Below are 26,365 nucleotides of genomic sequence, written 5' to 3' on the forward strand. Positions count from 1 at the left end.
TGTAAACACACCAATACACAGTCGCCTGCCTGTGAACTGCTAGGAGGTCGTTGCAGCAAGCAATCCAGCGTGGTCAGCCACAATTAAAACCAGGACAGATCTTTCCTGAACAAGATTTTAGACTTGTCAAGAACCCTAGGAGATTGAGCTGACAGAGGGACAATATGTGCAAACTGCTGCAGAGGCTACAAATTAACGCAACCTCCTATTTGTACGGGCTACAACATTTACAGAGCGTTTTCTTTCCTTTACCTCATCTCAGCCTCACTAGTGGTTAAAGGAGCAAGTATTGCTAGATCAAATTTCACAGAAAAGGTATTCGAGGTTAGAGAGACCAACTGACTTGCCTTGACTCAAACTGCCAGTGTCATAGGGAGAAGGTATTAAAGAATCTGCTTGCCAATGCAGGAGATGAAGAGATGCAGATTTGATCCCTGGGATGAGAAGGTCCTCTGGAGTAGAAAATGGCAACCCACTCCACATTCTTGCTTGGAAAATTCCATGGACAGAGGAGCCCGGTGGGCTGTAGTCCATGGGGTCACAAAAGAGACACGACAGCACACACATGCACACACACACACACACTCTTATCCACACACTTATCCATTTTCAAAAGAGGAAGAATTCCTTACCTGTTAAAACTAGCTATCTTCTGTATGCCAAAGAGAACAATAGGTAAGAAGGGAAAGGGGAAAACTGTTTAAATAATAATGATGATGATGGTGATGGTAAAGAGGTCATGAAGGACAAGCCTGAGAATGTGGCTGCTACTGGAGAAGAAGCAACAGTCAGAACTGGACATGGACCAACAGACTGGTTCCAAATAGGTAAAGGAGTGCGTCAAGGCTGTATATTGTCACCCTGCTTATTTAACTTATATGCAGAGTGCATCATGAGAAATGCTGGGCTGGAGGAAGCACAAGCTGGAATCAAGATTGCTGGGAGAAATATCAAAAACCTCAGACATGCAGATGACACCACCCTTATGGCAGAAAGTGAAGAACTAAAGAGCCTCTTGAAGAAAGTGAAAGAAGAGAGTGAAAAAGTTGGCTTAAAGCTCAACATTCAGAAAACTAAGATCATGGCATCCGGTCCCATCACTTCATGGGAAATAGATGTGGTAACAGTGGCTGACTTTATTTTTCTGGGCTCCAAAATCACTGCAGATGGTGACTGCAGCCATGAAATCAAAAGACGCTTACTCCTTGGAAGAAAAGTTATGACCAACCTAGACAGCATATTAAAAAGGAGAGACATCATTTTGTCAACAAAGGACCGTCTAGCCAAGGCTATGGTTTTTCCAGTGGTCATGTATGGATGTGAGAGTTGCACTATAAAGAAAGCTGAGCACCGAAGAATTGATGCTTTTGAACTGTGGTGTTGGAGAAGACTCTTGAGAGTCCCTTGGACTGCAAGGAGATCCAACCAGTCCATCCTAAAGGAGATCAGTCCTGGGTGTTCACCGGGAGGATGGATGTTAAAGCTGAAACTCCAATACTTTGGCCACCTGATGCGAAGAGCTGACTCATCTGAAAAGACCCTGATGCTGGGAAAGATTGAGGGCAGGAGGAGAAGGGGACGACAGAGGATGAGATGGTTGGATGGCATCACCGACTCAATGGACATGGGTTTGGGTGGACTCCGGGAGTTGGTGATGGACAGGGAGGCCTGGCATGCTGCGGTTCATGGGGTCGCAAAGAGTCGGACACATCTGAGCGACTGAACTGAACTGGAGACAGCTGTCAGTGCAGATGGGAAGTTTGGGGACAGAAAGAAAAAGAGGAGACAGGACCTACTATATTGAGTGGGTAAAGAATACTCTTTAGGAAGTCTAGCAGTTTAATGGCCAACACACACTTTGATAACCTCTTCAAGAAGCACGCAGTGAAGACAGACATTACTCATTTAAGTCTTTTGGAGTTGAATTTGAGTGTGTTTTGTTTCCGCTGGCTTTGCTGCTGTTCTGTTTTGTTTTGATGGTGCCTTAAGACAAAAGCAGTTACATCTGTGTTACAACGGCAAGTGGCAGGGTGTAGCCTGGGACTCTGTGCTTCCGCTTTCTACCCCAGCGCTTCTCTATGACAACACACTGCCTTAAGCACTGTGGACTTGATGGGGACAGTCTTTTCAGAAGTATTTGTAACTATCATCTCCGAATATATAGCACAGCAACATGTATCTCAGTACTGTTAGTAATGCTTTCATAATGCTATTTTTTCAAATGAAATCCTACAACTACACCCTAAGATGGGCTCACAGAAGTTAAATGACACTTCAAGATCACAAAGAGAGCAGGGAGCAGAGCCAGGACTTAACTCATCATTCAGCGTGCTTTTCTGTAGGTTGATGCTTTTCAGGACAAGCACGGTGATAACAAGATAAGAAATGTATTTCTAATCTCATTTGTAATGCGTTAACAAAAGTTAATCTTACGCTTTTCCCTAAGATGTTCAAAGTTCTCTCTCTCATCTACTTAGAGATGATGAGACTAGCAAAAATCCTGTAGAAAAATTAAAGTAGAAAATTGTTCATGGCTGTTATGGTGCCTTAAGTCTTGTTAACCACCTCACTGAGGATAAATGAATCTGACTAACCCTTAAAGCACGACCCATACAACCTCTGGACAGTATGGTAATTCTAAACTGGTGGATACACTCTGAAACTGGTCTGAAGTTTAGGTTTGATGGTCTTCTGCTCAGAAACCTTCAGACTCTCATTCTCCACTGCTTTTCAGACTCTCCACTGCTTTTGATTAAAATTTCAAATCCTTAAATGAGCACTCAGGGCCCTTTATAGCCTATTAATAGACATTCTCTGCTTGCATCCTATGCTTCATAAACCACTCCTCACTCCTGTATTTTTCCATCCACACACCTGTGGCAGTGCCGCTCCTTTTGCCAGACATATCCCCTCTAGTCAAAAACAGCGAAAATACAATGTTTAGTTTTATGTTCTGTTTCTTTTCCCATATCTGATCACAAGCGCCTCAAGCGCAAATATCACAATTATTAATCACTGCATCCTCCAAACACTTTGCCTTGCCCAGAAAGAGGAATACAGTAGGACATCAGATAATTATGGCATTTATGAGAGAATAACCTCCAGGTTTTTTGTCTTAAGACAACAGCCATACTGTGAAAAAAATTGATTCTAATACCTTTAAAATAATGCATCCATATGTCTTAAGACTGTCAATATTCAAGAGAATGAGGGCTCAAACCAACTATATAACTGACTTTCTATTAACTAGCTTTCCATATACCCATAGTCCAAGAATTCTGTAATAAAAGGAAGTGACGGTTTGGGAATGTGGCACTTGTTGTTAATAAAATGAAGCACTGCCTTTGGGCCGAAGTGGCCGTGCCTTCATTCAGACTACAAGGTGGAAGATGGTAACAGCTTTGAATCATTGGGCCCAACAGGCTGACTGACTCCTGATATTAATTGAAATATGATAGGTTGAGGCAGTCTATAAAAACTGTATTATTAAAAAGATGAATACTCAGGACAGTAGTTCCACTGTGAAAAGGTAGAAGAGCCAGGCAGAAACTTGACTTGCTAGTTTTACAGGTATGTTCACTGAAAACTTATCAAGTATATAGTCACGGTTTCTGCCATTTTCTGTATGCATGCTATATTGCGATAAGAAGTTTTTATAAAACGAATGATGACTAAAGAACTTAACTAATATTAAGAAAGCATACCACTTAAAGCAAGGTCTGAAAATAACATTTAAAATCAGATAAGATGAAGGAGGAACAAATTAAAACTTTAAAAACTCATTTATTTATTTCAATCCCAGGTATACTTTCTTCATTTCAGTACTTCCTCATTCATTAGTTCAAGTAAGGCACCAGCATTTAAAACTCTAGCTTTTCACTTCTCTGCTTAAAAGTTTCAGAGAAAATTCTGGAATTCTTATTACTCAATCTAAAGACTTCTCTTGTACCTATGAGCAGAAAATATAGTTTATCAAATGGTTCAGTTTCCAGAATGTTCCCTTCAGCTGTGACCTTTGCATTAACTGGTTCATTCAGTTTACTCTTTAATTCAAGCATCACCAGTGCTTTCTACAGAGAAGGCAATGGCACCCCACTCCAGTACTCTTGCCTGGAAAATCCCATGGACGGAGGAGCCTGGTGGGCTGCAGTCCATGGGGTCACTAAGAGTCAGACACGACTGAATGACTTCACTTTCACTTTTCACTTTCACACATTGGAGAAGGAAATGGCAACCCACTCCAGTGTTTTTGCCTGGAGAATCCCAGGGATGGGGGAGCCTGGTGGGCTGCCGTCTATGGGATCACACAGAGTCGGACACGACTGAAGCGACTTAACAACAGCAGCAGCAGCAGCAGTGCTTTCTCTGAGCTGGACATTGTGCTATATACTAGGGATTAATTGAATAATGAACAAAATATCTGTATCCGATCCTTATGGAGTTTAAATTCCAGTAGAGACAGATTATCAGCCAATTACAATGCAGCGACAACAGTATTAAGGATAAGGTACTACGGATCCATCTAACCCAAAATGAGGGGCAGATGAGTGTGGGTGGGGTAGATGCAGGATTTCCAATAAAAGTAATATCTAAGTTGAGAAGAAAAGGAAGTTTGTTCTATGAATGTGTAATATGAAGTCCTAGGGACAAGACAAAGAGAAAAGAAGAATAAAAAATTAAAATTAAGTTTATTTCTCTGTAGTCTGATCCAGACCATCTTCAATCCCATGAGAATTTCTTCTAATTAGGAAGTAGTCAATTTGTTAATTATGCTGTCAGTCTCTGAAAATCATTATTTGCCTTAACATGATTTTACGTAATATTAAATAGTATCCTTTGTCTTTAAAAATCCCAGTTTTTTTTTCCTGTAAACTTAATTTTTATTATAAAGAAAAATAAAAAGCAAAGAGAACAGTAAAGCACTCATCAAATTAAAGTGTTTGAAAATTACAGCTAGTTAAGGTAACTGAAAAATACTCTCAGGTCAATTGGAGAAAACTCTGAGTGGCTGTCAATACTACCTTACTGTCTTATTTTGATATTCTGCGATCTCGTAAATAAATATTAAATAAATGGTATTTATTATCACTTTTTCCCTATGGAAAACTTGAAAAGTACAGAAAAATATTAAAAATGAAAATCATCTAGATATGAATGACTGTTAAATCCTTAAATGTTCTTTCCTTAGTCCACAATTTCACAAAGTTAGGGGTCATATTCTATATACATTTCTATAGAATATTTGTGTCCTCCCAAAATTTGTATGTTGAATTACAAAAGATAGAGTCCCTTATAAAAGAAACTCCAGAGAGCTCCCTTGCCCCTCCTGCCGTAGGAAGTCACAGTGAAAAGACAACCTTCTATGAACCAGGAAGCAAGGACAGACCTGAATCTGAGAGCAACTTGACCTTGTACTTCCTAGACTCCAGAACTGAGAAATAAGTATCGTTGTTTACAAGTCACCTAGACAATGATGTTTTTGTTACGGCAACCTAAACAAACTAAGACGTGCATTTTGAATTCTTATTACAGTTGATTTATTTCAGGTATTAAAAAAAAATACAGATATGGACTTCCCTGATGGTACAGCGGTTAAGAACCCCTGAGACACAGGTTCAATCCCTGGTCTGGGAAGATTCCACATGCCGCAGGGCAGCTAAGCCCATATGCCGTGACCACTGAGCCCACACTCTAGAGTTCATGCTCTGCAACAGGAGAGGTCGCCACCTGGAAGGAGAAGCCCGCACACCACGAGAGAGAAGCCCCTGGTCACCGCAACTAAAGAAAGCCCGCATGTAGCAACAAAGACCCAGCACAGCCATGAATAAATAAGTAAATGTTTTTTAAAAAACCACACAGATAGTAATAGAACTTTACAGATACAACAGAAGCTCCCTGTGTAATTTTTCCTATATAATTCCTCTCTTTCCTTCTCAAAGGCAACCACTATCTTGAATTAAGTGTTTCTCAAATTCTTGTACTTTATATTATTTTATATTATTACCACATAAACAATGCATCCATTATAAAGGACTGTTCTGCACTGTTCTAAAATTTATTATTTTATATTCTTTTTGTACTATTACCACAAAGTATCCAATGTAACATATATCCAATATAACATAGAGGATTGTTGTGTATGTTCTGAAACTTTGTATAAATGAAAAATATTGACCATAACCTGAAACTTGCATTATCCCATTTCCTATTAAAGCTGACATTTATTCCTTTTGACATTGTTGCTTAGTTGCTAAGTCATGTCTGAATCTTTTGCAACCCTGTGGATTGTAGCCAGCCAGGCTCCTCTGTCCATGGGATTTTCCAGGCAAGAATACTGGAATGCGTTGCCATTTCCTTCCTCAGGGGATCTTCCCTGACCCAAGAAAAGAACCTGCTTCTCCTACATTGCAGGTGCATTCTTTACCACTGAGCCACCAGGGAAGTCCTACCTTTGACATATTTTCCTCTAATTCGTGGATATTCTCAGTTTTATAGTAGTGGTTCATTGTTGACTACACCACAATTTATCTACTCTTCTATTGATGAAACTCTGTTTCCAAAAATGTCATACTATTATCAACAACCATAAACATTCCTGTCCCAGCTGCCATGCACTCATATGAGAAAGTCTCTTGGGTATATATACTTAGGAGTTCAAACACTAGGTTCTAGAGTATAAGCATTTTTAATTTCTACACTTGAACATTAAATATTTTAAATAATAAACCTGAATAGTTCTTCAAAACAATTATAAGGAATATCTTCATCCAAATATCCCTTCTCGAGATGGATGAAACTGGAGCCCATTATACAGAGTGAAGTAAGCCAGAAAGATAAAGACCATTACAGGATACTAACACATATATATGGAATTTAGAAAGATGGTAACGATAACCCTATATGCAAAACAGAAAAAGAGACTCAGATGTATAGAACAGACTTGTGGACTCTGTGGGAGAAGGCGAGGGTGGGATGTTTCAAGAGAACAGCATCGAAACATGTATATTATCTAGGGTGAAACAGATCACCAGCCCAGGGTGGATGCATGAGACAAGTGCTCGGGCCTGGTGCACTGGGAAGACCCAGGGGGATCGGGTGGAGAGGGAGGTGGGAGGGGGGACCAGGATGGGGAATGCATGTAAATCCATGGCTAATTCATTTCAATGTATGACAAAAACCACTGCAATGTTGTAAAGTAATTAGCCTCCAACTAATAAAAATAAATGGAAAAAAAAAATTCCAAACAAACAAAAAAAAAAACAAAACAAAAAAACAAATATCCCTTCTCTAGTTTGGGTCAGGGTACCATAATTAAATAGAATCAAACGAGTAAACATGGAAGGCTAAGAGACAATGAGCAGCAACCAGGATCTACATAGAGAACCTACACAGTGTTACAGAAATGATTCAACAGTAATTATACCTGACTATCTTCAGATAATGTGCTATCAAGGAACTGCTGAAGCATCCTTAACTCTTACCAGAACTCTCCTCAGACTACATTCAGCAGGAGAGATAAAAAACAAAGGAGAGAAGGATGTATTCTGGGGTCATAAAGAATCGGTAACAGAAATTTTGCAAAGCATATTGGTAAAAGCAAACCTCCTTAGCCAAACAGTTGATGAAGATTCTTATTGAAAATATGATTTTTAAGAAAAGAGAGACTAAAAAATTGATTTTCTTAAACAGACATTCCATGGCAAAACAACAGGTTAGAAAACAGCTGAGAACTTTGAGAATGATAGGGAATACAGAGATGATTTCCCCTTGGCCTGTACCTTCAATGTATTTCTAACTATTATCTATGTATATGTATATATGTATGTAAACACATCCAAGGGTAAGGTAGATAGGTTATAGTTTGAAAAAGCCCCTGGGGATTCTGATACACCACTTCCTTTGGCATCTCTCTTCCCACAGCTCCCTCACCACAGCCTTGGAAAACATTGCTGTGGGTTCTCTATAATGATGACTGATGCAACACGTAACACAGAGCTATACAAACTACTTCCACATATATTACTGCATTTGATTCTGAAAATAACTTGGCAAAGGCAGGTGCTGCTATTATTCTCATTTTACAGAAGAGAAAGATAAAGCTCAGAGAGGTAAAGCAATTTGCCCAAGGTCACAGCAAGGGATGGGGAGGGAGCTGTGAAAGCACTTGAGGAAACAGAATAATGAATCCAGGTCGTGGAAGGCAAACCTGCAGGGAGGCGATGCACTCTGCAAAGACGGTCTGTTCAAAAGAGTTGGGGGCTGCACATAGCGATTTCGGGCTTCAAATGAATCCATGATTTCTTACATTCAAAAAAAAGACTTAAAGCAAATATTAAATTATTTCCTATGCTTTTCTGCATTCTTAAACAATTTCATATTAAAAACAAAAGAATTCTGTGGGCAAAGTTTAGATATACTATTATATCAAGGTTAGGATGACAAGGAGTATATAGAACCTAAGGCCGAGGTAGAAAAGGTTTTACTTTTCCAGGGATCATAAGAGGTGAAAGGCGTAACTAAGTCTAGGACTGAGATTGACGTGGGAGGACACAAGCTAGAGAGGATAGTTATGCAAACAGCAGGCCTAAGGAGAACCAGGGAGTCTCCAGCGAAGCTGGCAATACATTACACTGGTTCAAGATGATTTCAGTAACCTGAGCCCACACACCAATGACGGACTTACTCCGGAAACTCTTCCGAATTTCCCCCACTTAACAGAAAAAATTGTTTGTGCCTTTTAAAACAACTGAATGCACCGAAGCACAATCCAGTGAGTCCTGTGGGAAAGAAGCATGACCAGCTGGAAAAAGAACAGAGACTAACAACGCTGGGGTTTATCTTGGAGTAGAAATGCCTCCTTATCTTAAAAGTGGAGGCTACGGTAAGTAACGAGCAAAGCCTGGTGGCCTAGGAGTCACGGGGCAGAGGGCCATACTGCCTCATAAGCTTGCTGGGAAAATCATTTTATATATAAAAAAAAAAGTCTTCCACCTTATCTGTCTTGCTGGTTTTACCTATTTCCCTGATCTTCCCACATTAACACAGTGGGGTGGGGGTGAGGACAGGGCTGTATCTTGCTGAAGGTGCGTAGCTGAGCCAAGAATAGAACCCTAGCATCCTGTCTCTCGGTTCACTTCTGGACCATGCTACCTCAGGAAGGAACATTTGAAAATAGTAGTTCTCTCCCATCTTGCAACCAAGCTGTGCATAAGCACATGATCAATGAATGAAGTTGGCTAAGTGACTCAGCACTGGGCTGGCTCTCCTGTGAGTCAGGCTCAGAATCCTGAGCAGTTGGAAGCACACACTCTTTAAGTAAGACTTTAAAACTAAGGTCTTTACCACCCAGGAGCATTGGAAGATTTCAGGGGTACTTTACTTTGTTTGAACACGGATCAGGATGTCACCTCTTACATTTAAGGGGTGAACCAGTTTAATTATATTGTCCACAATTTTCATGAGTGTACTTTCTCTGTACTCTGTACTCAGGTAGCAGTCTTAGAACTCAGGACCAGTTGAGGTGGAGAGAGGCAGGAGCACAGACAGGACAGTGGATAAGTGGCTGGATTATAGGAATTAACTAACAATTTAGGATCATATCTGACTTTCTTCCTCTTTAATGCAAAAAAGACCCCAAAGTAAGGCCTTCTCGTATTCCTCTGAAGATAACAACTATACACACAGCTTTAGGGGCACACCAGTAAAGCTGCTCCAACCTGACCCTGTCAACAGCCGTTGGTTTTGACCACCTGCTCCCAGCAGGGAAGAAGCGAGCCTCTGAGCAATGACCCCTGTGACAGATGGCATAGTACAGACAGAAAAGGGCCAGCCAAAAATATTTCTTCCCACAGAGGGAGGGAGCCTGGGTGTTTAAAGAAAGGACTCAAAGGAACAAAGCAGTGAAATTCGCCAAGTGTATCTAAAACTCACCCTCAGGCTATCAATAGTCTTTTGAATGACAAATGAATCAAAACCTTTGATGAAGGGACCTCAGGACCCTAGGTACAACATGCTGCCACTAGCAAGGTTTTAGAACAAATTATCTTGGGTAAAAAAATGTGACAGTGAGCTTAGTGAAGGACTCTCAGAGCCATTAAAGAGAACCTGAGCACTTAAGGCAACCTCAAAATCAACTCCAATTTTCAGAGACTGACTAGTCTGGAAGTAACACAGAGAGTTCAGAGGGCAGTGATTGCAGACGTCAGTCTTGCAAGGGACTTTAACTGGCAGGAAAAAAAAAAAATTCCATTAGCCACTGCTTTGGTTGGATTACCAGTACTAGGAGGGAGACCTAAAAGAAGCAAAAGTAGAGAAGCTGGCACAAAAATGGGTGAAGAAAAGGAAGTGTCACTTATCATGTGCCAATGCCCAGCACTCCTCAAGGAGCCTTTACACACAGAACGAAAGAAGCATTATTTGTTGCCATTTTTAAATGGAAAAAAAAAAAAGGCAGCATTATTCACAGTAGCAGAAAAGTGGAAGCAACCTAAAGGTCTACTGACAGATGTGGCATACACATACAATGGAATATCGTTAAGCCTTAAAATGGAAATTCTGACACAAGCTACGACATGGAGGAAGCTTGAAAATATTATGCCGAGTGAAATAAGTTCATCACAAAAGGACAAATACTATGTGATTTCTCTTATACAAGGTAACAAGAGCAGTCAAGTTCACAGACAGATAGCAGAATGGTGGTTACCAGGGGATAGGGGGGAGGGGAAAAGGGAGTTATTTTTTAATGGGTAGAGTTTCAGTCCTGCCAGATGAAAAAGTTCTGGAGGTGAATGGTGGTGATGGCTGTACAACAAAGTGAATGCACTTAATGCCACCGAATTATACACTTAAAAATAGCTAAAATGGCAACTTAAGTGTCCAGCAATAGATGAATGAATAGTGAAGATGCGGCACATACATACAATGGAATATCATTCAGTCATTAAAAAGAACAAGCGCTTGCCATTTGCAATAAGACAGATGCACCCAGAGGCTGTTGTGCCAAATTAAATAAATCAGACAGAGAACGACAAATATTGTATGACTTCATTTAAATGTGGAATCTAAAACCACACACACACACAAATGAACATAATAAAAAAGAAAGAGTCACAGAGCACAAACGTTTTATTGCCAGAGGGGTGGGGGTGGAGGGAGGAGAGAAATCAGTGAGGGAGATTTAAGAAGTACAAACTTCCAATTGCAAAATATAGGGGCCATGGATATGAAACGTACAATGTGGGGAACAGAGTCGATAACCATGTGATATCTTTGTATGGTGAATAACTATGTGATATCTTTGTATGGTGACATATCCCAACTAGACTTCTCACAATGATCATTCTGAAATGTACAGTGATACTGAATCACCGTGTTGTGTAACAAGAACTAACCTAGAGTTGCAGGTCAATTATATTTCAAAAACAGAAAAGCTCATAGAGAAAGAGATCAGATCTGTGGTTATCACAGGCGAAAGGGTGGGAGGAAGGGGAAGCTGGATGAAGGCAGTCAAAAGGTTCAAACCCCCAGTTATAAGATAAATAAGTAGCAGGGGGAAAATTGGTTAAAGTGGTAAACTTTATGTTATGCATATTTTACCACAATTTTTAAAAAATGAAATAAACATGTAATAGGAAACAAAGTTAAGAAACATGTCAGGTCAAAACTAGTAAATGGAGGAACCAAGATTCAAGCTTGTAAGTCCACCACAGAACAGTCCAGGCTCTCAGAGGGAAGGAAAAGGGTCAGGAAGAGAACCTTGCTTGACCACAGCTGACCAAGCTGTAATGGCTAATCCACATCGCTCCCTTCCCACTCACTCTCATTCAGGTGTCTTTACTATAACCTTGTCTAATCTTCTCCTTTCATCTCATAGCCTTCTCCCAGGAGTATACCCTGGTTAGGGAACATCCTGTATATGCTAAGCTAACCATCACCACCCAGCAGATTCCAACCCAAAGAGACTCCCTGAATTGGAAAGTAACTGAATATCACAACTCCAGTTATGTAGGTCCTCTAACCAGTTCTTACTTGCTGAAAAAATTATGCTGCAGAATTCACTTGCAAAGCAAAAGAAAGTTTAAACTGCTAGAGTTCTGAAGCACCTTAACTTGTTTATCTGACCCAGAGGTGCTACACTGGGGAGGTTTTGCCTTTCACAGAAATTTTGGCATTGTCTTAGAGACATTTTGGGAGGCTTCCTGTGACTCAACGGTAAAGAATCTGCCTGTAATGCAGTAGAACGGGGTTTGATCCCTGGGTCGGGAAGATTCCCCTGGAAAAGGGAATGGCTACACACTCTAGTACTCTTGCCTGGAAAATGCCATGGACGGGTGGGCTACAGTCTGTGGGGTTACAAAGAGTAGGACATGACTGAGCAACTAAGCGCACGCGCACGCACACACACACACACACATTTTTGAGTGCCACAACTGGGGGCGAAGTGGGTGCTACTGGCATTTAGCAGTAGGCTGGGATTGCAGCTAACCATCCTACAGTGCACAGAACAGCCCAGCACTACAACAGAGAATTCTCCCAATTTTCCCAATGAAAGTGCCAAGGTGGAGATGCGCTGATGGCCTGGCCACTCCATGCCACATGCACTTTACAAACTGCCAAGAGACAAAAAACAGCTCTGCTGTTCAGAGGAACAGAGAGCTTTTACCTGAGGCAGTTCATCTGTGAACAAAGAAGCACATTCCACACATTCCATCAGAATTCGCCCCTGCCAGCTTTCACCTAGTCAGGTCTCTGATTTACATGACAGTCCTTCAAAGTCAGAAGACAGTTACCACATCTTATAAACACAGTGATGGACATTTATATAATTGTCTAGACCTGCTTTTATGCTTAGTTAGGTGTAAGAGTCCTGCACTGAAATTCTCAAGAGCAGGTAACATACCTGCATTGTGTTGCCCAGCTTGCTGGTAAAAATATCCAGACCAGTACTTAATAGTATATAACTAGTACTCACTAACTAAACATGAAGGTTTAGTAACCATGGAAACAGGAAGGAAACGTGCCAGCCAGATATAATTCCTGGATCAGACGTGTTGCGTGCTAAATCACTTCAGTCATGTCTGACTCTTTGCGACCCTATGGACTGTAGTTCACCAGGCTCCTCTGTCCACGGGATTCTCTAGGCAAGAATACTGGAGTGGGTTGCCATTTCCTTCTCCATGGGATCTTTCCAACCCAGGGATCAAACCTGAGTCTACGGCATCTAGTGCATTGGCAGATGGGTTCTTTATCACTAGCGCCATCTGGGAAGCCCTCTGGATCAGACAGGTACCCTATTTTAGGGGAGACATGCCATCACTAACACACACAAGAACAGGCCTATTGATACCAACACCTGACTCTTCTTTCCACTTTAAACAGTCTCTGCCATTCAGGCCAGCAGGACACACACACACATCCCCCAGCCTGTAAGCACCCCTACACAGCAGGAATCCTCTTCATCCTCCAGAAGGAAAGTAAACCAAACATCTCCATAAAAGGCTGCTAATTCCTGGCTTATTTGCTTAGCTGAGCTACAAAACTGCTAAAAACCTCTGACACTCTACATGGATTATATTATTAATGACATCAGCAGTCTAAGAGATTGGCTCTGCAGAAGCGAGAGGCTTCGTAAGCATTAAGTCTCAACCTTGAAGAGCTACTCTGTACAATGACAAGGACTCACCTCTGAACGAAGTTTGAAGGTCGCTTGTTTGACTGAGACAGATGGATAGCTACAGTGAATAACTGCAATTTTAAGACAACTCTTAAAATCTCAACAACTTGGCCTTTATTACTGTTCCCCCAGTGCATGCACCTACTAGCACACCATTCTCATTCTGACCTCTAACCTCCATCAGGCATGCCCTTCTTTTGTTTCCCAAATTAAACCTACAATGTCTTTAAGTTCTACATCAGGATCTCCCTCAGATCTTCTACCAAGTCTGTTTATTAAATTGTTTCCATGATGGTGCCTCCCAGGCTGAACACCAACTTGTCCCTCATGTGCATATATACTGTTTTAGAATTAGTCCCCAAAGGGTTTATTTATAATAGATGCCCTAAACACTGAACCAGTATCAATAAATCAACAAATACTTATTAAGTACCTATAATGTACTTTTCACTCTAGCTTCCATAGGAGATAGGAAACATATACATATACTCTTTACGTACTCTCATTAAAGTGCCAAAACTCACTCAAAACAATCACTAAATATAAGAAAGAACATAATTACTAAATTACAGCTATAGTTGATAAATACTACCGAAGTTCAGAAAATAAGATCAAGGTTGCTCAGTTCTCATTCCTTGGAGTTAACATCAGAAACAAGAGGAAAAAGAAATATATTCATTCATTCCCTCAATATTTTCTGAGGATCTTTATGTATAAGACATTATAATATACCTAACATTTATACTGTACTTTAAGTCTTATACTTATTATCTCATTTCATCTTTAACAACAATATAAAATAGGTAGACAAAGTGGTAATCATAACACTACTGGGTAAATGAGGAAATGAGGCTTAGAAAGAGGAAGACAGTGCCCCCAGGGCTCATGTTAACAACAAAACCAACAGTGGAACAAGTCTCCTGAACCCTAGTCCTCACAGTCCCAAACAGCCCCCCACAGCCCCTCCATCCCTGATCCAGCCACACACATGTGACTATACTCCTTCCCCCATCACTGCTTTTTAGATGCAATGGTAAAAAGACAACTACCTAAACATAGCTTTGAGTTTTTTAAATATCTGCTCCAGATCCTTAAAAGAAAATCTGTCAGTCATACGCCTTTCCTTACATTTGTCTTGAAAACTGAAAACTCAAATCCATAAAATAAGCTCCTCTGAAGGATATTCTGAAAACAAGTGGAGTGTGGGGGGCAGTAGAAGGGGTTTGGAGACATAGAGCAAAATGAGAGGATGTATCTTCGTATGAAATATTGATGTTGATAAAGGAGAGAAATGTACTCTATTTGGTTTTGAGTTTTCCATCTCTTAGATTAAGCCCTGTGTCTTCAGAGACTAGCAAGAGCCTGGCACATGGCAGTGTGACTGAACGCATCTGGTTTTCTTGACATATCATGAGCTCCTTGTGGGCAAAGACTTCATCTCATACGCTTCTGTATTCCTGTTTCAAAGTCATCAGTCAACAACGCATGGAATTAGATTATTCGACTGGTGGGTAGAGACAGCACCATGTAGGAAGGCTGTGTTAGTACTGAGATCTCTTAGAGCCTGTATTTGTCTGTTTGGCATTCATTAACCACAGGGCCAGACTAACGGCCAGCACTGTTTACACCTCCCCTGCCAGCAAGATCCCGTGTTCTAGACTGCCTCCTTTAACTCTCACACACAAGGCTAGTATTTCCCAGGCCCTAAATCAATCGACAGATGACAGACCAGACTACAAGGTCTGTACCAGACCACAAGGAACAGTCCCTGCGCCCTAAGACCCAAGCAGTTATTCAAACTAGCCAATCCTAAGCCGCTTCCTCTGCCCTGCCTTGCCTTTCCCAGAGCAGAGCAAAGGAGAACCATAAAGGCTCTGGGCCATGCTTCCTCCTTGCTCTGCTTCCTGAGCAAACCTACTGCTCCTCCCTGGGGCCCCATGTGATGGGGGCACATCCCCTTCTCTTGGGGAACGTAAACGACAAACTCTTTGGATGGCATTGACGTCTCCACGCCTTTATGAAGACTTTATTAAGACTTAGGCTCTAATCAGTTGAATACTATTATTACCATCCCACCAGACCCTAACCCAGATTATACCTACAGGCCGGCTCACAAAAATCTTACCTTCCCTATTAGAGGGCAAACTCCTTTTAAACAAGATTGTCTCTTATATCACATACTCACCAAATTTAATGCTGTGGATACAGCAGCCACATTGTAAGGTGAATGTTACAAAGATAAGTAAATAATTAGTTGACTTTTTTCCGCCCGAATCTTTATCAATTATTAATGATCCCCTCTGCCCTCAGATGGGTGACCATTCTCTAATGCTGCTGCTGCTAAGTCGCTTCAGTCGTGTCCGACTCTGTGTGACCCCATAGACGGCAGCCCACCAGGCCACCCCGTCCCTGGGATTCTCCAGGCAAGAACAGTGGAATGGGTTGCCATTTCCTTCTCCCTCTAATGCTGCACGGCGTGGCAATTTCCTTAAGTGTTTACAGCAGCTTTATCTATAAAGGTACGGTGACTTTAAATTGGAAGCAACCAAGATGTCTTTCAACAGGTGAATGGATAAACCAATTTTGATGTACCTACAGAATGGAGTGTTATTCAGTGACAAAAAGGAACAAGCTGCTGATCATGAAACAATATGGATGAATCTTAAATGCATTTTGGCTAAGTGAACAACTACAAACTGTAAGATTCCATTCATGTGACATTCTGGAAAAGGCAAAGCTACAGGTGGAGAAAACAGACAGGTGGCATTAAACAGATTAAACAATGTGACGGGAGGTGACTGACCACAAGGGAAGGCACATGGAAATTTTCAGGGTGAAGGAACTGTTCTCCACGGTACAAGGGTGGTAAATGTATAACTTCTGTACTTGACAAAACCCAAAAAACTGTATCTTGTGTGTGTTAGTTGCTCAGTTGTGCCCGACTCTTTATGACCCCATGGACTGTAGCCCACCAGGCTCCTCTATCCATGGAATTCTCCAGGCAAGAATACTGGAGTGGGTTGCCATTCCCTTCTCCAGGGGATCTTCCTAACCCAGGAATTGAACCCAGGTCTCCTGAATTGCAGGCAGATTCTTTATCATCTGAACATACCTTACAAAAAGTGAACCTTAATATACATAATTTTTTTTAAAATCAAAAAGGATGTCAAGGGATCCCAAGATAGAACGTAGACTGTCACAAATGAACTTAATATAAATGTTTGACATAAACTCACTGAAGGAAGTGACGTGAAACTAAAGTAACCTTGGAAAATGTTTCAAGAGGAAACTATAAGGCTAAAGACAAAAGGAATTATACATAAACACTGTACTCTGGTTAGTAAATCTGTTGCTCAGAGAAATATTGGTTAACAATTCTGAACCTGTTTCACATGTATACAGAATTAAATAAATAAGGAAACCCACCATCTCTTATGGTGGATGGTGACAGGCAAGTTTCTCACTGTCAGAGAAGGAACTGTAGATAAGTAAGGGGAGAAAGCTAGAATAAACTCTGTGGTATGGCATTAGAGTCAGAGACAAGAGTGTGGATCCATGTTTACGTCAATGTATATGCAGATGGATATACAGGAATAATTTTACATATGTATATACACATGGGTTAGTCCACATATGTGTATTTCCTAGCTCTCTCTGCTGAGGACTTACTAGCATTGTATACACCCAATGCTCAGATCTTGGCTTCTCCAAAGAAAAGAACCAGGGCTCCTGAAGAAAATGCTGATTCAAGAGCAAGGGCAGGGAAAATGCAAGATGAGCTTGGAACATCTCCTAGTTTCAGAAAGTAAGGAAGTGCTCAAGTGGCAAAAGGACGTGGGCATGTCAAAGGGATAGAGAATCCAACCTGGAGTAGTTCCCAGTAGCTAAAACTGGAACAATCTGAGCAATGAAATAAACAGCATGGTACTGAACGATAACCTGAAGTACACGAGTTCCTACTGATATAAATTAACGACAAATAATAAACACACGGGTAAAAGGAGTAAGTCTTCCTTTACAGAAAAATTTCAAATAATATATGCAGATACTACCTCCTCCAGGAGGTGGAGCTTAATCCTCACTCCTCCTCCCCCAAGAGTGGGCTGGACTTAACTGACTCATTTCCAAAGAATATGGTAAGGAAACAGGAAAACAGTCACTTTATGGTGGAGAAACCTGGCAAGCACCACCTTAACCAAGTAATCAAGGTTACCACCACCAGCAATAGGTTGTGTTAGTGTCAGACCCCCAGACAGGATATGCTGAAGAGGGCATTTCATCTCTAAGGTATTCTTCCTCAAAAACCACAACCCGAGTCTAACCCTGAGAAAGACTTCAGACAAACCCCAACTGAGAGGCAGTCTACAAAATTACTCACCAGTGCTCCTCAAAATTGCCAAAGTCATAAAAAACGTGGAAAGTCTGAGAAATTGTCACAGACCAGAGGAGCCTAAGGACAGAGACATGATGACTAAATGCAATGAGGTACACTGAATTGAACCTTGGAATAGAAAAAGAACATTAGTGAAAAATCAGGTAAAATTCAAACAAATACTGTTGAATCGAACAGCAATGCACCAATTTTGGTTTCTTAGTTTTGACAAATAAATGACAGTAATGTTAGACGTGAACATTGGGGGAAACGTGAGTGAGCACGCAAGAACCCTCTGAATTATCTTTGCAGCTTTTCTGTAAATCCAAAGTTATTCCAAAAGTTAAAGTTGATTTTTTAATAAAATCTAATAGGGCTTCCCTAGTAGCTCAGTGGTAAAGAATCTGCTGCCAATACAGAAGACTTGGGTTCAATCCTTGGGTTGGGAAGATCCCCTGGACAAAGAAATGCCAACCCATTTCAGTATTCTTGCCTGGGAAATCCCATGGACAGAGAAGACTGGCAGCTACAGTCCACGGAGTCACAAAGAGTCAGACATGACTGAGCAACTAAAGAACAACAGCAGGGCTAATGTCGGGTCAAATCAGTGAGGAAAAATGTACTAATGAAATTTTTATTTGCAAGATTTCTGTATAACAGAAATGTAGGTCACATTATTGGGCATATCTTTTTACGGAGAGGAAATGAAGTGCCCTTGACATGTTATCTTATAAACTGAATCTACTGTAATGATACTTCTGTTAAGGAAGAAAATGCATTCCCATAGCACACTCATGGTTTGGTGCTTCTCTACCAGATGCAGAAATAATTCTCCTGGTATAGGACCACTGGAGCTTCCCTGGTGGCTCAGTTGGTAAAGAATCCACCAGCAATGCAGGAGACCTGGGTTCAATTCCTGGGTTGGGAAGATCCTTTGGAAGAAGGCATGGCAACCCACTCTAGTATCCTTGCCTGGAGAATCCCCATGGACAGAGGAGTCTGGCGGGCTACAGTCCATGGGGTCGCAGAGTCAGACACGACTGAGCGACTAAGCACAGCACACACAGGACTACAAGTTCTATCTTTGCTTAAGAATGCCTTCCTTCTCTCCCATACCGCCAATGAGAGTAAGTAGGTTTCCCTGGCCATTTCTGCCCATGTAGCAGAACTCTGGCCTCTTTTGGGACTCTTACGTATCTGGTCTGGATCCCGGCCTGCTCTAACAGGCCTAGAGCTGTCACTAAGACTCTGCCCCTTCCTTCTTATTCACTATTGCCTCTGACACAGAACTAAAGAAAGCTGAACTATCCTAGTTTCTCTGTGTCCAGATTAAATTATTCCCAGAAGCATCACTGTGCACATAAACTGATAGTAGCAATGTCCTAGTCTGTACACAAATAACTGCATAGGTTCTACATAAAGTATCTGAACTGATAAGTAACACCTGACGTCCACTCCTACTATCACAATTTTGAGAGCTCACTATCTAGCAGGTCATCATTACAATGTATTTTGCATTCTTAAGTGAAAATTAGCACTATTTAGGATAATGATTTAAAACTCAGAGCATTCATAGGCTGCCTTCTCAGAAAGATGCATACTGACTCTGATTTCTAAATCCAAATTTGGTAATGTTCAAAAGAGAATTTCTAGACCCAAACAGACATGGTAAGTTTATGATAAGCACTCTTGATAAACTAGCTTCATATGATAAGCAAAGAAGGGCACAAAACTTTATGATGATAAAAAGTAAAAGATAAGCATCTAAACAATCAAAAGGTTCTTGAGTCTTTCCTCTACTGCATTACTCTAGAAAGTCACAGTCTGAGGAGAGACCAAGGATATGCCATGAGCCATCCTCAGTATCTTCCAGTAAGCCTGCTGTACTCAAGTCATTGTAAGAAGTGTCACACTTTACTTTCCCAGTTTGCCCCACAGTGCTATCTGATTCTACAGCCTTTTTTTTTTTTTGACTGATGTAGAATAGGTTTGAAGGTCAATTTCAAACAAGAAACGCCAATAATGTTTTACGTAACAACTGTTTCACTGTATTAAACACACAGCCTTCCAAGATAGCTGTTTTCCTTTGTTTTCTACTATATTACATTTCTTGTAAAAAGTTATACATGCCCATCGAAAATTTTCAAACAATATAGGGTTAAAGGTATAAAAATTAAAAACAAGATGACTCTTTGAAGAGCCACCCAAATCAGCTTTATCACTTAATAATCTACGCAATTAGAATTCTCACGTGGAGAGCCACACACCATTCACTTTAAAAATAGACTTTTCAAGTCCCTGTCCAGATGCCAAAACAAAAAAACCCCAAAAAGATTTTTTAAAAGTCTTTTTTTCTCCAAATCAATTTCATAGCTAATTTTATTTCTTATTTATTAAAATTAATTGAAGCAGATAATGACACAGGCAAAGCCAAGTAATAATGAAGATTTTTGAGCACCTCACTGATCTGATCTCTAGTCTCAGGTGTCATGTCAAAAGGCTCAAAAGGAAGGTTACTAGCAAAATGCTCCATCATGCTGGAAATTTTTATATACAGATTTTCTAATAAAGGCTTGCTTTCAAATAAACACCATAAACCGTCAAAAAAACCTGAAGTGACAACTCTTTGGTATCCATATTAAATATGTCTCCAAGACTGCCTCACATTCAACTTTTTCACATCAAATGTGGTGATCCAGGGGTCAGGAAAAAATCATTATATTTGTAGGGCCTCTGTTTCACCATCAGTACAGTGAATGATAGCAGCTTTCTCCTGCCCTCTCTACCTACCTATATAGGCATGGTTACATATGTAAGCACACATGATGGACAAAATGTTCCTCAGAAGAAAGGTTTTAATGCAAACCAACATCTGAGGATTTGGAACTGACTGTCCCATCAGTTGGTCATCCACATCCTCTTGATTGTCACAGCCTTCCTTTTGGATATTTCCTATTTAGTAATTTTATAATTTTTTTTCCCACAGCTTGTTGGCATGTCTCTTACTAGAGTAATAAGGGAGAAGAAAGAAGAAAAATGCCAATTAGCACGTTTTCCTTTTCTTCCACATCATGCTGGTAAAAAACCAGGCACAACCAGAGTTAGATATCAGCCAGAGATAGAAAAAGACTTAAGATTATATGAAGGTTTCTATCACGTCATCTAATAGTCCTCTCCTTACCAAGGTTTAAAAAACTGACGGATTATTTGCAGTTGTACGAAATAAGATACCAATATGCTATTAACAACTTGGTAACTTTCAGTGAACACACATCCTTTCCTACCCAGTAATGTCATTTCCAGGTATTTATCCTATAGATACTGCCCCACGAATGTCAAATAGGTATACAAGGATATTCAATGCAACTTTCCTGTAATAACAAAGGACTGAATAAACATTTATTGGTGGAATAAAATCAATAAAGGACTTATTAAATGAATAATAATATATTCTTTAAATGGCATTCTATATAGTTGCTAAGAAGAATGAGGCCTTCGGTAGATCCTGCTATGGGAAGTCCCCAGGACATATTAAGTGAGAAAGTAAAGCATAGAGCAGTGTGCATAGCACACTACTGTTTTTGTTACTATATGCACACTTATTCCCATTTTACATATGGTATTGTGCAGAATATCTCTGTAAGGATACACAAGAAACGTACATGGGTGCCTTCAGGGGAAGGAACCGGGTGGCTAGTGGATAAGTAAGTAGAATACCTCTCTAACTTTGTTCCCTTTATAACTTCCAGATTTTGTACTGAGTACAAATACAATCTCTTTTTAAATTTTAATTTAAATTAAAAAATTAAAAAGAAGAAAGAAAGAGCACCCTGAACCAAAAACACTGGAGTCCTTCCTTGGAGTGTCTTCTCCATTAGGGACCCTAAGGCCTGTTAGCCCAGTCACTTGATCTTTCAGGACTGATAAGCTGCCTTGAAGCCACCACCTTTTTTGCCCCTGTCTATCTTGGTCCTCTCTTAAAATGTGTCTAATAAATAGCCAAAGTTTTTGGTTCCAATTAAGATGGAGTAAGTATATTCCACAGTATTTCTCCCAGGGAATTCGGCTAAACTCCACGGACAGACAGAGCTGTTCCATGCATTATCTAAAGACTAAAAAGTAACTGACAGCAGGTAGACAGAGAAAACAAACCATGGCTCAAAATATGAAACCTACGGAGTTTCCCTTTTTGCTTCTTCTAGTATCTCCTGGCCTGGACTCAAAGGCAGCCCAAACTCAGAACCATGCACCAGGTACAGAAAGAAAAAGTTCCAAGAAGACCTCCATTTTTGGCCCAAGAAACAGTAAAGTGATTCCCTAAAGGTCAAAGGGAGTAGAGGCAACCCCCTGGTTTTGTCTGTCTGTTTCTCTTCTGTCCTCTCGCCCTAACTTCACGGCAACTAGGCAGCAGTGGCAGTGACAACACCAGTCAGAAAGGAAAACCTTTTCTCCGACCAGAGGAACTGTGATCCCAGGAGCCTTGAAGGAAACTCCGTTGCTTTGTTTTCTTTCTTGAGCCTCCTGTCACTTGGTTCTCAAGGGAAAGGTAATCACAGGATATGCAAGGCAGAGCAGAGAAATTCTAGTCTCAGCTTTCCAGCAAGTGAAGCAAGAAGGAGAATCCTTTGGAACTAGAAAGTCTGGGTTAACAACAGGAAGAAGAGGGAGCTCAATGAAACTGTATGTGAACTCCAGGAATCACCCCCAGGCTGCACATGAAAGTATCTGACCCTAAACAACACACTGAAGATTTTGACAATTGGTCTATGAGGTATACCACTGCCCAAGTCAAAGACGAGCCACTAGCTGGTATGTACATGGAACAGATACAAATAACACCGCAAACAACACTTTGAAAACTAAACTGATACTGAACTCTAGCCCAAAGAAGGCAGATAGGTATTTGCAGCCTGAACCTAACTAGACTGACTGCCTGATCACATAAACAAACACATCTATAGGATTTGAACAACATCCAAAGCCTCATATAATTTTTTAAATGTCAGAATATAAATCCAAACTGATATACAGATGACTCTTTAACATGCTTCCCTTGTGGCTCAGATGGTAAAAATCTGCCTGCAATGCAGGAGATTCAGGTTCGATCCCTGGGTTAGAAAGATCCCTGGAGAAAGGAGTGGCATCCCACTCCACTATTCTTGCCTGGACAAGTCCATGACCAGAGGAGTCTGGCAGGCTACAGTCCATGGGGTCACAAAGAGCCAGACATAACCAGGTGACTTTCACTTCTTCACTTAAACAACATGGGGTTGAACTGTGTGGATCCACTTATACACAAAGTGTTTCCAATAATACTGCACAATCCCCAGCTGGCTGAACCCACAGATATGTAACTGCTGATATGGAGGGCCAATGACAAAGTTAAATGTGGATTTTTGAGTGCATGGGGGTAGGTGTCCATAACCTCCACACTGTTCAAAGGTCAACCTGTACAAAAAGACTTGAAAATTTCAACATCTCACAAGGGAAAAGATAACCAACAGATACCAACTTCAAGATGTTAGAATTATACAACCTCAGATGACAGCACCCTTATGGCAGAAAGCGAAGAGGAACTGAACAGCCTCTTGATGAATGTGAAAGAAGAAAGTAAAAAAGCTGGCTTAAAACTCAACATTCAAAAAACTAAGGTCATGGCATACGGTCCCATCACTTCATGACAAATAGATGGGGAAAGAATGGAAACAGTTGTTTCTTTGGGCTCCAAAATCACTGCAGATGGTGATTGCAGCCATGAAATTAAAAGACGCTAGCTTCTTGGAAGAAAAGCTATAACAAACCTAGACAACATATTAAAGAGCAGAGACATTATGTTGCCAACAAAGGTCCATTTAGTCAAAGCTATGGTTTTTCCAGTAGTCATGTATGGATGTGAGAGTTGGACTATAAAGAAAGCTGAGCACCAAAGAATTGATGTTTCTGAACTGCGATGTTGGAGAAGACTCTTGAGAGTTCCTTGGACAGCAAGGAGATCCAACCAGTCCAACCTAAAGGAAATTACTCCTGAATATTCACTGGAAGGACTGATGCTGAAATTGAAACTCTAATCCTTTGGCCACCCATGCGAAGAACTGACTCATTTGAAAAGGCCCTGATGCTGGGAAAGATTGAAAGCTGGAGGAGAAGGGGATGACAGAAGATGAGACGGTTGGATGGCATCACCGACTCAATGGACATGAGTTTGAATAAACTCTGGGAGTTGGTGATGGACAGGGAGGCCTGGCGTGCTGCAGTCCATGGGGTCACAAAGAGTCAGACACAACTGAGCGACTGAACTGAACTGAACTGAAGTGGACTGCAAGGAGATCAAACCAGTCAATCCTAACAGAAATCAGTCCTGAATATTCATTGGAAGAACTGATAATAAAGCTGAAGCTCCAATACTTTGGTCACCTGATGTGAAGAACTGACTCACTAGAAAAGGCCCTGATGCTGGGAAAGATTGAAGGCAGGAGGAGAAGGGGACAAAAGAGGATGAGATGGTTGGATGGCATCACCGACTCAATAGACATGAGTTTGAGCAAGCTCTGAGAGTTGGTGATGGATAGGGAACCCTAGCATGATATAGTCCATGGGATCTCAAAGAGTCGGATGTGACTGAGCAACTGAACTGACCTAAAAGCACATATTATAATCATGCTCAAAGAAATAAAGACAAATGATTTCGAAGTAAAAGGAAAAGTAGACAGTCTTGACAAAGAATAGATGAAGAAGAAGGAGAAGAAGAACCAAATGAAAAAATCTAAACTAGAAAATATAATGACAGAAATTTTAAAATTCACTAGATGGGCTCTACAGTGTAACTGATATGACAGATCAGTGAACTTGAAAATGGATCAACAGAATTATCCAAGCTGAACAACTGAGAAAAAAGACTGGAAAACAAAAAAGAACAGAGCCTTGAGGACCCACTGGACAATATCAAAAGGCCTAACATTTGTATCATCAAAGGCCGATTAGTAAAGGAGAAAGAGTGTGGTGCAGAAATAATATTTGAGGGAATTCTCTGGTTGTCCAGTGGTTAAGACTTGGCACTTTCACTGCCATGAGCCCAGGTTCAATTCCTGGTCGGGGAACTAAGATCCCAAAAGATGTGTAGTGTGGTCAAAAAGAAAAGTATTTCAAGAAATAACAGCTCAATACTTCCCAACTTCAGTAAAAGACATAAACTTATAGATTCAAGAAACTCAGTGAATATCAATCAGGATAACCTCAAAGGAATTCCTGCCCAGTAAAATCTAAAGCAAAGGAAAAAAAAAATCTTGAAAGCAGTCAGAGAAAAATAATGCATTACATATAGGGGAAAAAATAATTCAAATGACTGTGAATGTCTTATCAGAAACCAAAGAGAACAGATAACAGTGGAAAAAGAATTTTAAGTGCTGGAAAACAATGGTCAAATCCAGAATTCTACATATCCAGTTAAACAGCTTTCAAAAATGATGAAATAAATTCTCAAAGAAAACCAAGAGAAGTCATCACTAGCAGACTTGCCAAAGATGCTAAAGAAAATTCTTCGGATGGAAGGAAATGATACAACATGGAAACAGAATTTCAGGAAAGAAGGAAGAACACTAGAAATGGTAAATATATGAGTAAATGAACCAGCCTATTTTACTTTTAAGTTCTTTAAAACATGAAAGATGACTGAAAGCAAAAATTATAACAATGTCTGATGGGGTTTTCAATGAATATAGATGTTACACATATGACCACTACATGATAAAAAGTAAGTGTGCAAACCAATATTTATGGTATTAAAGGTTCTATATTCTTCTTGAAGTGATAAATATTAATTTTAAGTAGAATACTTGAATATGTGTACTGTAATTCCTAGTCAACACTAAAATAACTATACAAACGAAAAAGCAGTAAAAATTCAATGTGTGTGTGTGCGTGTGTCGGCCACTCAGTTATGACTGATTCTTTGTGATCCCATGAACTGTAGCCCACCAGGCTCCTCTGTCCATGGAATTCTCCAGGCAAGAATACTGGAGTGGGTTGCCATTCCCTTCTCCAGGGGATCTTCCCGACCCAGGAACCAAACCCAGGTATCCCACATTGCAGGCAGATTCTTAACAATCTGAGTCACCAGGGAAACTCCAAAAACTCATACAGAAATCTAAGTAGGATATTAAAATGGTTCAAATAATCCAAAAGAAGGATGTAAAGGGAAACAAAGAAACACAAAACAGAAAGAACAGAAAAATGTAATAAAATGGCAGACCTAAATCTAAAATGTCAATAATTAGATTAAATGTAAATGGTCTAAACACATCAATTAAAAGAGAAATTATCAG

The 26,365-nt window shown here is 40.4% G+C and overlaps 1 protein-coding gene and 1 non-coding gene across 9 annotated transcripts in view; one reads left to right on the plus strand and one right to left on the minus strand.

Annotated features, from left to right (window-relative positions):
* SCN8A (sodium voltage-gated channel alpha subunit 8) overlaps window positions 1–26,365 on the minus strand; it is a 191,683-nt gene that overhangs the window by 141,147 nt on the left and 24,171 nt on the right. The window lies entirely within an intron of this gene.
* On the plus strand, window positions 25,069–25,141 carry TRNAE-UUC (transfer RNA glutamic acid (anticodon UUC)). Its single transcript has one exon. It is a non-coding gene; the product is annotated as a tRNA-Glu (tRNA).

This window comes from Odocoileus virginianus, chromosome 24, assembly GCF_023699985.2.
Source record: "Odocoileus virginianus isolate 20LAN1187 ecotype Illinois chromosome 24, Ovbor_1.2, whole genome shotgun sequence".
NCBI classification, from domain to species: domain Eukaryota; kingdom Metazoa; phylum Chordata; class Mammalia; order Artiodactyla; family Cervidae; genus Odocoileus; species Odocoileus virginianus.